The 10,698-nt window shown below is 41.3% G+C and overlaps 1 protein-coding gene across 3 annotated transcripts in view; it reads right to left on the minus strand.

Annotated features, from left to right (window-relative positions):
- The window catches only part of STK39 (serine/threonine kinase 39), a 296,180-nt gene that overhangs the window by 243,208 nt on the left and 42,274 nt on the right, over positions 1-10,698 (minus strand). The gene's annotated exons all lie outside the window — the stretch shown is intronic.

The raw sequence follows: 10,698 nt of genomic DNA on the forward strand, positions 1-10,698 counted from the left end.
TTTTATTCAACTTATGTTGAGCCTCCAGTCATACTCACATTAAATAAATTTTATAACGCTATGTCTAAATTCAACCCATACAAGTTACTGGGTATGATATTATAAGAAAGAAAACCATTACAAGTATTGATTTTTTTTTAATTGAAACTACTTTCTTACAGCCTGAGGCCCAGGTCCCCAGATGTATGACACATCTCTAACTAGAAGCAGATGGAGAGCTGCTTAGGATAGCATGAGTTTCAATATGACTTACAGTCACACATTTACATTTTTTTTAACAGCTAGGCTGATTAGATTGATAAGTACTTGTTAAATTGACATTTTCACAGATGAACTTTATTTCCTCTCTCTTTCATTTACTCAAATGATAGGAAGTATTCACTTTTACATCCTCGTTGTCAAGTTTTTGTAACTAACGTTTCTACCTTGAACTCTAAGCTCTCAGAAGACATAACCTGGGCAACATAATGAGACCCCGTCCCTACAAAAATTTTTTTAAAAATTAGCCAGGCATGGTGGCACATACCTGTAGTCCTAGCTACTTGGAAGGCTGTGGTGGGAAGATCGCTTGAGCAGAGGAAGTTGAGGTTGCAGTGAGCCATGATGGCACTACTGCACTCCAGCCTGGGCAACAGAGCAAGACCATGTCTCAAAACAAAACCACCAAGACAGTTACCTACCATTGATTTGCCTCATTTGCTGCTAAGATAATTCTCCTGCACATAATTTAATAAAGTCTGGTCGGTGGCCATGCTTTTCAGTTTCAACTCTAAGCTGTAGCCTACTAGCTACAGTATGTGAATGAAAATCCTGTAAAAGCCCAAAATTCAGATTCAGTCTCTGTAAAAGCCCAAGATTCAGATTCAGTCTCCTGATGTGTCAATTAGCTGCACTGTTACATGTCAAAGATAATACTTAAGTCCATCCAGTTAGAGTAACAAGAACAAAATGAATGGATGAGTGTAAGAATTCCACCACTATTGGCTGCGCGAGGTGGCTCACGCCTGTAATCTCAGCATTTTGGGAGGCCTAGGTCGGTAGATCATCTGAGGTCAAGAGTTCAAGACCAGCCTGGCCAACATGGCAAAACCCCGTCTCTACTAAAAATCCAAAAATTAGATGGGCGTGATGGCGGGCACCTGTAATCCCAGCTACTCAGGAGGCTGAGGCAGGAGAATTGCTTGAACCTGGGAGGTGGAGATTGCAGTGGGCCAAGATCATGCCATTGCACTCCAGCCTGGGCTACAAGAGCAAAACTCCATTTCAAAAGGAAAAGAAAAGAATTCTACCACTATAAATGGGAATGGAGTGGGAAGAAGTTATCAAACACATATGATCTACTGATTATGTGTAATAATTATAATAATGCCTTCCTCACACTAAGAATAGCAGCATCTTGGAGTTGCAAAGAACCTCAATTTATGGTTTACATGATCACCTCAATTTACATCTTATACAATAATGAAGAATATGTACTTGTTTATTCATTGAACATATTTCACTGAGTTTCTAGTATGTGCCATGTGCTATTTAGGGTGGTAGAAAGGAAGCTCAGAGCAAAAAGTATCTGCCTTCCTAGAGTTTCCATTTTATGTGAGAGGGGATATAGATTTAAAAGTATCATAAATGGCTGGGTGTGGTGGCTCACGCCTGTAATCCCAACACTTTGGGAGGCCAAGGCAGGTGAATTACCTGAGGTCAGGAGTTCAAGACCAGGCTGGCCAACATGGTGAAACACCATCTCTACTAAAAATACAAAAAATTAGCAGGGCGGATGCCTGTAATCCCAGCTACCCGGGAGGCTGAGGCAGGAGAATTGCTTGAACCTGGGAGGCAGAGGTTGCAGTGAGCTGTGATCATGCCACTGCACTCCAGAGCAAGACTCTGTCTCAAAAAAAAAAAAGGGTAATATAAACAATTTCAGATTGCAGTTAAGTGCTATGACAAAAATAAAATAGGGGGAAAATATTTGAGCTATGGTGGTCAGAGAAGCCTCTCTCAGGTGGTGACATGTGGGCTGACAAGAAGGGGCTGACCATGCAAAGATCTGAGCATTCTAAGATGAAGGGCAGCATGGGCAAAAGGCCTCAGATAGGAATGGTTTTGGAGAGCTCAAGGGACAAAGACAGAGGCGGTGTGGCTGGTGCTTGTCAGCTAAGAGGCAAGTGGAAAGAGGTGGTAGGACAGGTTGGCAGGAGACTAAACACAGGGAGAGAGTCCTGTAGACCAAGGTGAGTACTTGAAAGGATTTTGAAAAAAAGAATTACAGAATCTGGCTTACATTGTACAAAGGTCACTCTGGCTGCTATGTGTAGATAAGATTGTACGCAGGGCAAGAGTAGGTACAGCCTGGTTGTTTAGGGTGTTGCTGTAGATGTGCGGGAATGAATCAATGATGGCAAGTGCTAGGGTAGACAAAGTAGAGAAGAAGAAAAGTAAAGTGGTTGGATTTGAGAATATATTTGGACGTAGAGCCACAGGACTTGCTGATAGATTGGAAGTTAAATGCAAAGGAGGAGACATTTAGGTTATAAAACTAAATATGTAATCGCCTCTACTATAATCATCACTCCATTTTATAATGAACGGCCTTGATTCTCTCTTCATCCATCCCAAAACCCTGCCAATGCTGGCCCATCCACCAGAATATGTTCTGCGTGCTCCAGATGTCAGTTTGAAAGCCTTGGGCTGCCACATATTGTTCAATGAACCTCCAACATCAGGAACAAGGAAGGGTGAGGATGCAGGGGAAGGAACAATAAAAACCAAGAAGGGGACGTGCTTCCCCGTGTTCAAGAGATATTTCAGGGGGAAAGAACTGTCCAATCACATCTTACAAATAGGTATTCGTGTGTACTGCCCTCCTATAAAGAAATGTTACATATAACTAAAAAATATATATGTAAATAACCAGTATTTGTAGGTATTCTTTCCATTCAACTCTTTTTCTTGTAAAGGCTTAAAAGAAATAATTAACTTGTTCCTTAAAATTAAACCATACTGGCCGGGTGCAATGGCTCACGCCTATAATCCCAGCACTTTGGGAGGCTGAGGTGGCCGGATCACCTGAGGTCAGGAGTTTGAGACCACCCTGGCCAACATGGTGAAACCCCATCTCTACTAAAAATACAAAAAAATTAGCCAGGCATGGTGGTGGGTGCCTGTAATCCCATCTACTTGGGAGGCTGAGGCAGGAGAATCACTTGAACCCAGGAGGTAGAGGTTGCAGTGAGCCGAGACTGTGCCATTGCACTCCAGCCTGGGCAAAAAGAACGAAACTCGGTCTCAAAAAAAAAAAAAAAAGGTAAAAATAAAACCATACTAAACAACAATGACAAAAAGTGTATTAGAAATCCCATTGCCCAAACACAACTATTTTCATGATGCATATTCCATTGCAATCTTTACTCACACACACACGCACATGAATGTACTCACATTTATAGCCACAATAATTATGACTTTCAATTCTGCTATTGTCACTGAGAATTAGATCCCAAACACTTTTCATGTTTCTAAAACCTATTAATAATTACATTAATTGTGGCACAACATCCCAACATGTTATTGAACCATAAACTATTGCCTTTAGCCCTAAGACTGAGCACTTGAATTCTCCTTTATCTCAGTGTTGTGTAATAATTTCAAAGGGATAACCCAACTTTGGTGTAAATTAAAGCTAAAACAATGTCAAGTTTGTAAGCTTCAAGTGTCTTGAAAAGTTGCTGTATTTGGCAACTCATTACATTGCTTATAAAATCATTCACCTGTCAATGACTTCCCAAACCAAGTAAGTAAAAAAGAAATACATAGATTTCATTTAGGAATTATTTACCGATGATACTAGAATGACTCACAAAGCACAGTAGGAAATCATCTGAATCTGATCTAAACCAGAGTGTGTGCATTTGTCCTCACTGGCAAATCAAATACGGACTTAGCACATCGCACTCACTGGCACTGTAACTTCACCGAAGACTCAGCATTCACTAGGTGGCTAAGTGCTATTGGCAAGAGTTCACAGATGAAACGCTTCAAGAGACAACTCTCTGAATGTTTTAAGGATAGTTTTACATTAAAACAGTTTACTATATTTAAACATGTTTGAGTAAATTTAGAACTGTATCTATAACATACAGATAAATGTTACAGGGAGAGAGATTACTATACTGTATTCTAAAGGTGTCTTTCATTTAAGGCTTGCTAACTCCTCAATGCACATCTAAAAAAGTTTCATATGCTTATGCAATTGCTAGTTTCCCTGATGTCTCCAGATTCTTTGCTATGGCATCATATTTTGGGCAATGCTAAAAGTAGCAGGGGGCGGGGGAAACTTCAGGGACTTCAGGCTTCAGGCAATGTTTAAAAGAAAAATCCTATATTCCTTATACCCTGATACTTAGGGGGTTACACCATTCGGTGGACATGAGTTAAAACCACTGAGGTTTGCTCTCAGCTTCAAAAGAAAGCCAGCAGCAGCCTCTCTATGAAAACTCTCAAACAGCCCTGGAGCAGCACGTCACCTCTTCCCTGTTTTTATTTGCTAACCTTAACTTGTGAGTCCCAACCTTTTAGGAGAACATCTGAAGAAGTAAAAGAAGTGGCTATCTACAGATCAGACACCATCACAGGAGAAACTGGACTCCATCCTGGAAAACTGGGAAAATTGTTCCGTTTTGCAAAATTGTATCGTATTTCACAGCCACAAATGAAGAAGTGCCACTTCAAGGAATTCCATGATAATTTACTTTGTAAAAGGAAATGGTAATCCTGTATTTTAACTTTTTTTTTTTTTAGACGGAGTCTCGCTCTGTTGCCGAGACTGGAGTGCAGTGGCACGATCTCGGCTCACTGCAACCTTTGCCTCCCAGGTTCAAGCGATTCTGCCGAGTAGCTGGGATTACAGGTACACGCCACCACGCCCAGATAATTTTTGTGTTTTTAGTAGAGATGGGGTTTCACCATGTTGATCAGGCTGGTCTCAAACTCCTGACCTTGTGATCCGCCCGCCTCGGCCTCCCAAAGTGCTGGGATTACAGGCGTGAGCCACCGTGCCTGGCCATATTTTAACATTTATATCAATGCAGATTTTCACATCTTTTGGCAAGGCTTACATTGAAAAAAGAGCCCAAAAGGACATCCAAATTCTTTGGACAACAGGTCTTCAGCCATATCAAATATTGCTTGAAATAATTAAGCTGTCAGCAAAGCCTTGGAAATATTTGGGCTATAAGAGTATCTGGAACTCATATTTGATTTCAAGATAGTATCTGACCTGAATCACAATCTCTCACATTCTCCAGCAACAACCAGAACGACCAAATAGGGCCAACAAAATAATGTTCCATTTTCCATTCACCTTCATCTCTCTCTTGAACATTAAAGTAACATTTTCATGAACTTTTAAAATCTATGCATCAAAAACTATACATCAAAACACATGAGAAGTGGGAAAGGCTACGAGTGATTAGACAAAAACATCCATGGAAATATTAAATGCCATGAAATTAGCCTTAGGGATCAGCACACGTTAAACTTACAAGACACATACATGCCAAACTACTATCTTACTTCACTCTCAACCCTAAAAGAAGCATATTCCAAGGAAACCACCAGTTAAAATTGAAACTTAAGCTGGGCATGGTGACTCACAACTGTAATCCCGGCACTTTGGGAGGCTGAGGCAGGTGGATTGCTTGAAACCAGGAGTTCAAGACCAGCCTGCCCAGCATGGTGAAACCCCATCTCTACTAAAAATACAAAAAATAAATTAAAAATTGGCCAGGTGTGGTGGCATGCGCCTGTAACCCCGGCTACTTGGGAGGCTGAGGCACCAGAATCATTTGAACCCAGGAGGCAGAGGTTGCAGTGAGCCAAGATCATACCACTGTACTCCAGCCCGGAAAACAGAGCAAGATTCTGTCTCAAAACATAAAAATAAAATAAAATAAAATGGGAACTTAAAAATCTATTCTGTTAAACACGTTCTCATTTTTCACTACCATTTAACCATTACATGTTTACCTTTTATTTTTGTTTCAGTTTATAAAGAATTATATGGCCTTTAGTTTTATTTTTATGAAATCCACAGAAATGTCCACCTGCCAATGGGCTCAGGGGCCCATCATCATCAGACAGAACACTCTCCTATTATTAACTCAGGTACATTAAGACTTATTTGACAGGCATCTTAAACGCAGGGGTGGAAAAATTAGCAACCCAGAACAACCTAGCTCTTGGGTTCACATTTTTCATCTAAGGTTTACATTCACAGCTTAGAATTCATTAAATTCAACCGACAGGACTTTAAAGGAAGTTCTCATGGCAGAAAATTGCCAACAAGGAGTTCAAACTTAAAGGCACATCTCATATGGTTTACATTTTCCAACTACACTCCCCAGTGGACTTTTAATTTCTGCCTCACACTTTCATTTATTAAATATATGATGGGACATTCCTTCCGAGATTTTCTTTTTAAATATTTAAATTCGCAGCCCACGCTGCAGAGGCCAAACCATAGCTGGCAGTGAGACACTGTGTCTGGCAGAAAGGTGTGGGTAGAGCATGTCCCACAGAAAAAGACCTCTGAGAACACACGCAGACCCAGCATTCCAGCACAGAGAAGCACTGATGCATATTTATGGGCAGGCCTGGGCCATTTATTTTGTCCCTATGTCAGGAAATTACAAACATTCATTTCAGGAGCTAGCAAGCTCTGGCCATCATGGGTCCACTCAGTGAGCCGGCCTCACACCCCTCAAACCACAGCTGCAAAAAGAAACTCCTTAAAATCACAAAGCAGTCAATATTATAGATTGCCAGGCATAATTCAATGAAAGGAGAGATAAACTAGACATAAATAATTTATGAGTAGAAGGAATGCGGCCATTTTTCATCCCATTCCTAAAGGAATTCAGTTTAGAGCTAGGAGGGATCCTGTCCATGTTTCACTTCTGGTTCCCAAACCCTTCCAAGACCCACTGAGAATCAAAACCACCCCCCTTCTAATCTGCCCTTCCTCACCCCAAGTCACAATTCCCTCAGCCAATGAACAAGGAGATTTCTCTACCCTGAGTTCCTAAGCTGGTTCCCAAAAGACTTCTTAGGACACTGAGTCAAAATAATGTTGAAGGAGACAATCCAATAAAAAGATATCTCTAGTTGTCATTAAAAGCAAGAACAAAGAACAGCTTTGTCCTGCTTGAAAGAGCTCTGAAAGATTATTCTCTGTCAGTGAGCCCAGAGAAACAGAAAACAACGAGCCAGAGCTGGGGCTTCCTGAGAAGTTTGGGCCCCCCACCCCGGCTACATGCTCACCTGGTTGCCATAAGGCCAGGATTTCTCCAAGTGTTATCTGTGGACCACCTGCATCAGAACCAACTGGGTTACTGTGACAAAGACAAATTCCCAGACTCAGCCAAACTTCCTAAACAGAATGTCTAGGGATGCAACCTGAGGACATACATGTATAACAAGCTCCCAGGAACTCTTCTGCACAGTAACATTTGAAAAACCATCATCAAATTCAAACTATACTTTTATATTTCCCAGAGTTCTATTTTCTCCAACAGAAATCATGGCTACAGTACAGTAAAACACAAAGTCCCTTCTTACACGTGCTACTTATCGTTAGTACAGACACATTCACTTTATACTCCTGACAACCCTATGAAGTATTTTAACCCAATTTTATGTCTGAGAAAACTAAGGCCCAAAGTCACACGTTTCTTAAGTGGCAGAAGAAAGATTTGTTTCCAGGTCTCTCTGACATGAAAAAGTTTTACTTCCACATGACTCCCTCTAACAAGCAGGAGACATAACTGCTTCTTGCTTTCCTAGTGGTCATTTACAGATGGTTGGTCATGATGCTCTGTCCAACCCCAGCCCAAAGATAATGACTTCCCTCATTTGCAGCAGCGACCAAACTGCTAGAATGCTGTGCCTGGATTGGATCACTACAACTTCAGAAACATAATATGTGAAGAATCTGGGAAACATCTAGAGAGATTAAAAAAAAAAAAGAGAGTAAAGAGGCTGTAAAACAATAAATTTTAAAAGTGAACTGAGACGAAGCTGGGAGAGTATGATCATATGCAGAGTATGGTGAGTGTGCATTTCCATTTCCCCTTAAGAGCAACAAATGGAAGCACGCAGGACTCAAGTCAGATATACTGATGAGTGCAATGCTGCCATGGAGGTTACAGAATGGTATTGACAGGAAGACTTTCAACAGAGCACCTCTATCAGTAGAACAGCGTTTCTCCACCTTGGCAATACGGACATTTTGAGCAGGATAATTCTTCGTTGTGAGGTACTGTCCTGTGTCCTGCAGATGTTTAGCAGCATCCCCGGCTGTAGCATTTCCCCACATCTCCCCAGGCGCAATAACCAAAAATGTCTCCAGACACTGGAAACTGTTTCAGAGGCTCAGGGAAGAGAGGAAAAAATCTCCCTCAGCTGAGGACCACAGCTCTAAGAGTTGGAGGGGTTCTGCCTGAAAGAAGAAAGAGAAAGGGGAGTGGGGTAAAGGAAGAACCAGACATCCTTTCGACCCATTAAGGTCCTGGCTAGCTCAGTCATGGAGAACTAAAACTGCCTGAAGGAAACATGGAGGAACATGGATTATCCAAAAACAAAATAATCTGCCTAAGATGTCCAAGAATCAACTGCCCTCAGGAAAAGAAAAAAAAGAAAAGATGAAGACAAAAGGAAAAAAAAAAACAGGATCATTTTGCCTTGGTCATATAAAGTTGGGGCTCCACAGACACCCACTCCTAGGAAGGTGCTTTATCCAAGGTAGAGTTTACGAGAAAGAACATGTCAGAGTTGTCACCAGCGTCAGAGTTGAGTCTTGTTTTTTTTGAGACGGAGTCTCGCTCTGTCGCCCAGGCTGGAGTACAGTGGTACAATCTCGGCTCTCTGCAACCTCCGCCTCCTGGGTTCAAGCAATTCTCCTGTCTCAGCCTCCCAAGTAGCTGGGACTACCGGAGCCCGCCACCGCGCCCCACTAATTTTTTGTATTTTTAGTAGAGACGGGGTTTCACCATACTGGTCAGGCTGGTCTTGAACTCTTGACCTCAGGTGATCCACCCACCTCAGCCTCCCGAAGTGCTGGGATTACAGGCGTGAGCCACCACACCCAGCCAGAGCTGAGTCGTCTTATCACTTAAAATGGTGTTGACGTGATAGTGAGACTGAACACCCTGGAATGTGAAACATGGGAAAAGAAAGGGGGAAAAACACAGAGGCTGCTCTATCTTAAGGGCCTCCAGCCACTTGAAAACACAGTTAAGATTATAAGGTTTGAAGAATGGATATGTGTTCTTGAAATGTTTGTGAAAGGCACCAGGTGCTAGTTGGCAAAGTAGAACAACTACAGGGATTCTGAGGGTTTAACAGGGACAGTCTACTTGTCAAGGGACATTTACTAAATGCCTAAATACACAAGGTGCTATGCTGGGAACTGCACATAAAGCGAGGTCACCCTACCTTGCCGCACCCCGTGGGACAGGCACCTTAAGGCAACTTTAAAAGGAGGTGGTAGAGAGATACAAGCAGGGGTTTCCTCAGCCCACCAAGGTTATCCCACCACCTCACTCCCCATCCTCCACCAACCATTGCCAATACAAAGGAAAGAATCTGTCATTCACATAGGAAGACCCGGTAAACTGGCGGGAAATCTAGCCACATCAAAAACAAGAGTCAAGTTACAGACAAGACCAACAGTCCCTCAACCCCTGCCCAGGGAAGGCAAGACCTGGATCCACAGGACATTTAGGACTGAACTGTCCCACTGGTAGGCTGGAGGAAACGATTCTGAAGTGCTTTTCCTGCCAACAAGTCAATCCATGTTCACAACCTACCAAGCATTGAGGTCTCTAGCAGTGAGGAAAGCTACAGAAAGTATGATTTTCTTTCTGCAGCTTTTTCTTTCCCTCTAAAGATTTTCCTTGTCCCCATGCTAGAGTCTGAATTAGGCATAACAGCAGGTAAAAAGGAGATGATCGTTTTTAATGGTTCTTTTGTGCTATCTCAAATGCTAATAATGCATACATTTAACTCTATTCCAAGGCAAATTTTAAATCCCTGGATGTCCTTTTTCACTACACCCAACAAAATACTCTCCGCAAGTTCCCTGGGCTGTCAGTTGTATATGCTCAGAGAATACGAATTCCTTTGTATACTGGTGTAAACCAAAAACAATTAAGAAGGCAAACCAGCTTGGTTAAACATAATACACTGCATTGAAATTTACTTTGAAATGTACAGAAAAACAAACAAGATGGATCAATGGATGAATAGAGGGGGTGGAGAGATGAATAGGTAAGTGATAAAGCAAGTATGGTAAATATTAATGGTAGAATATAGGTGATGGAGAGATGGGTATTCAGTACCAATTTTAACTTTGCTGCATGTTTGAAAATTTTTAATGAAAATGTTGAAAGCAATTTTTAAATAACACTGCATTCATTTTAGAAGGAGAAAATGAATAATATATTAAATTAAAACCAGTTATAAAACATTATGTACAACTTAATTGCAAATTTGTGAGTATACAGGAAACACCAAAATATTAATTATGGTTATCTTTTGAAGATACCATTATGAGTGACTTTTACTTTCTTCTTTGTCCTTTTCTGTATTTTCCAATTTTTCTTCAATGAGCATATATTGAATTGCAATTAAAAAATTACTTTA

The sequence above is a fragment of the Pan troglodytes genome, chromosome 13 (genome assembly GCF_028858775.2).
Source record: "Pan troglodytes isolate AG18354 chromosome 13, NHGRI_mPanTro3-v2.0_pri, whole genome shotgun sequence".
NCBI classification, from domain to species: domain Eukaryota; kingdom Metazoa; phylum Chordata; class Mammalia; order Primates; family Hominidae; genus Pan; species Pan troglodytes.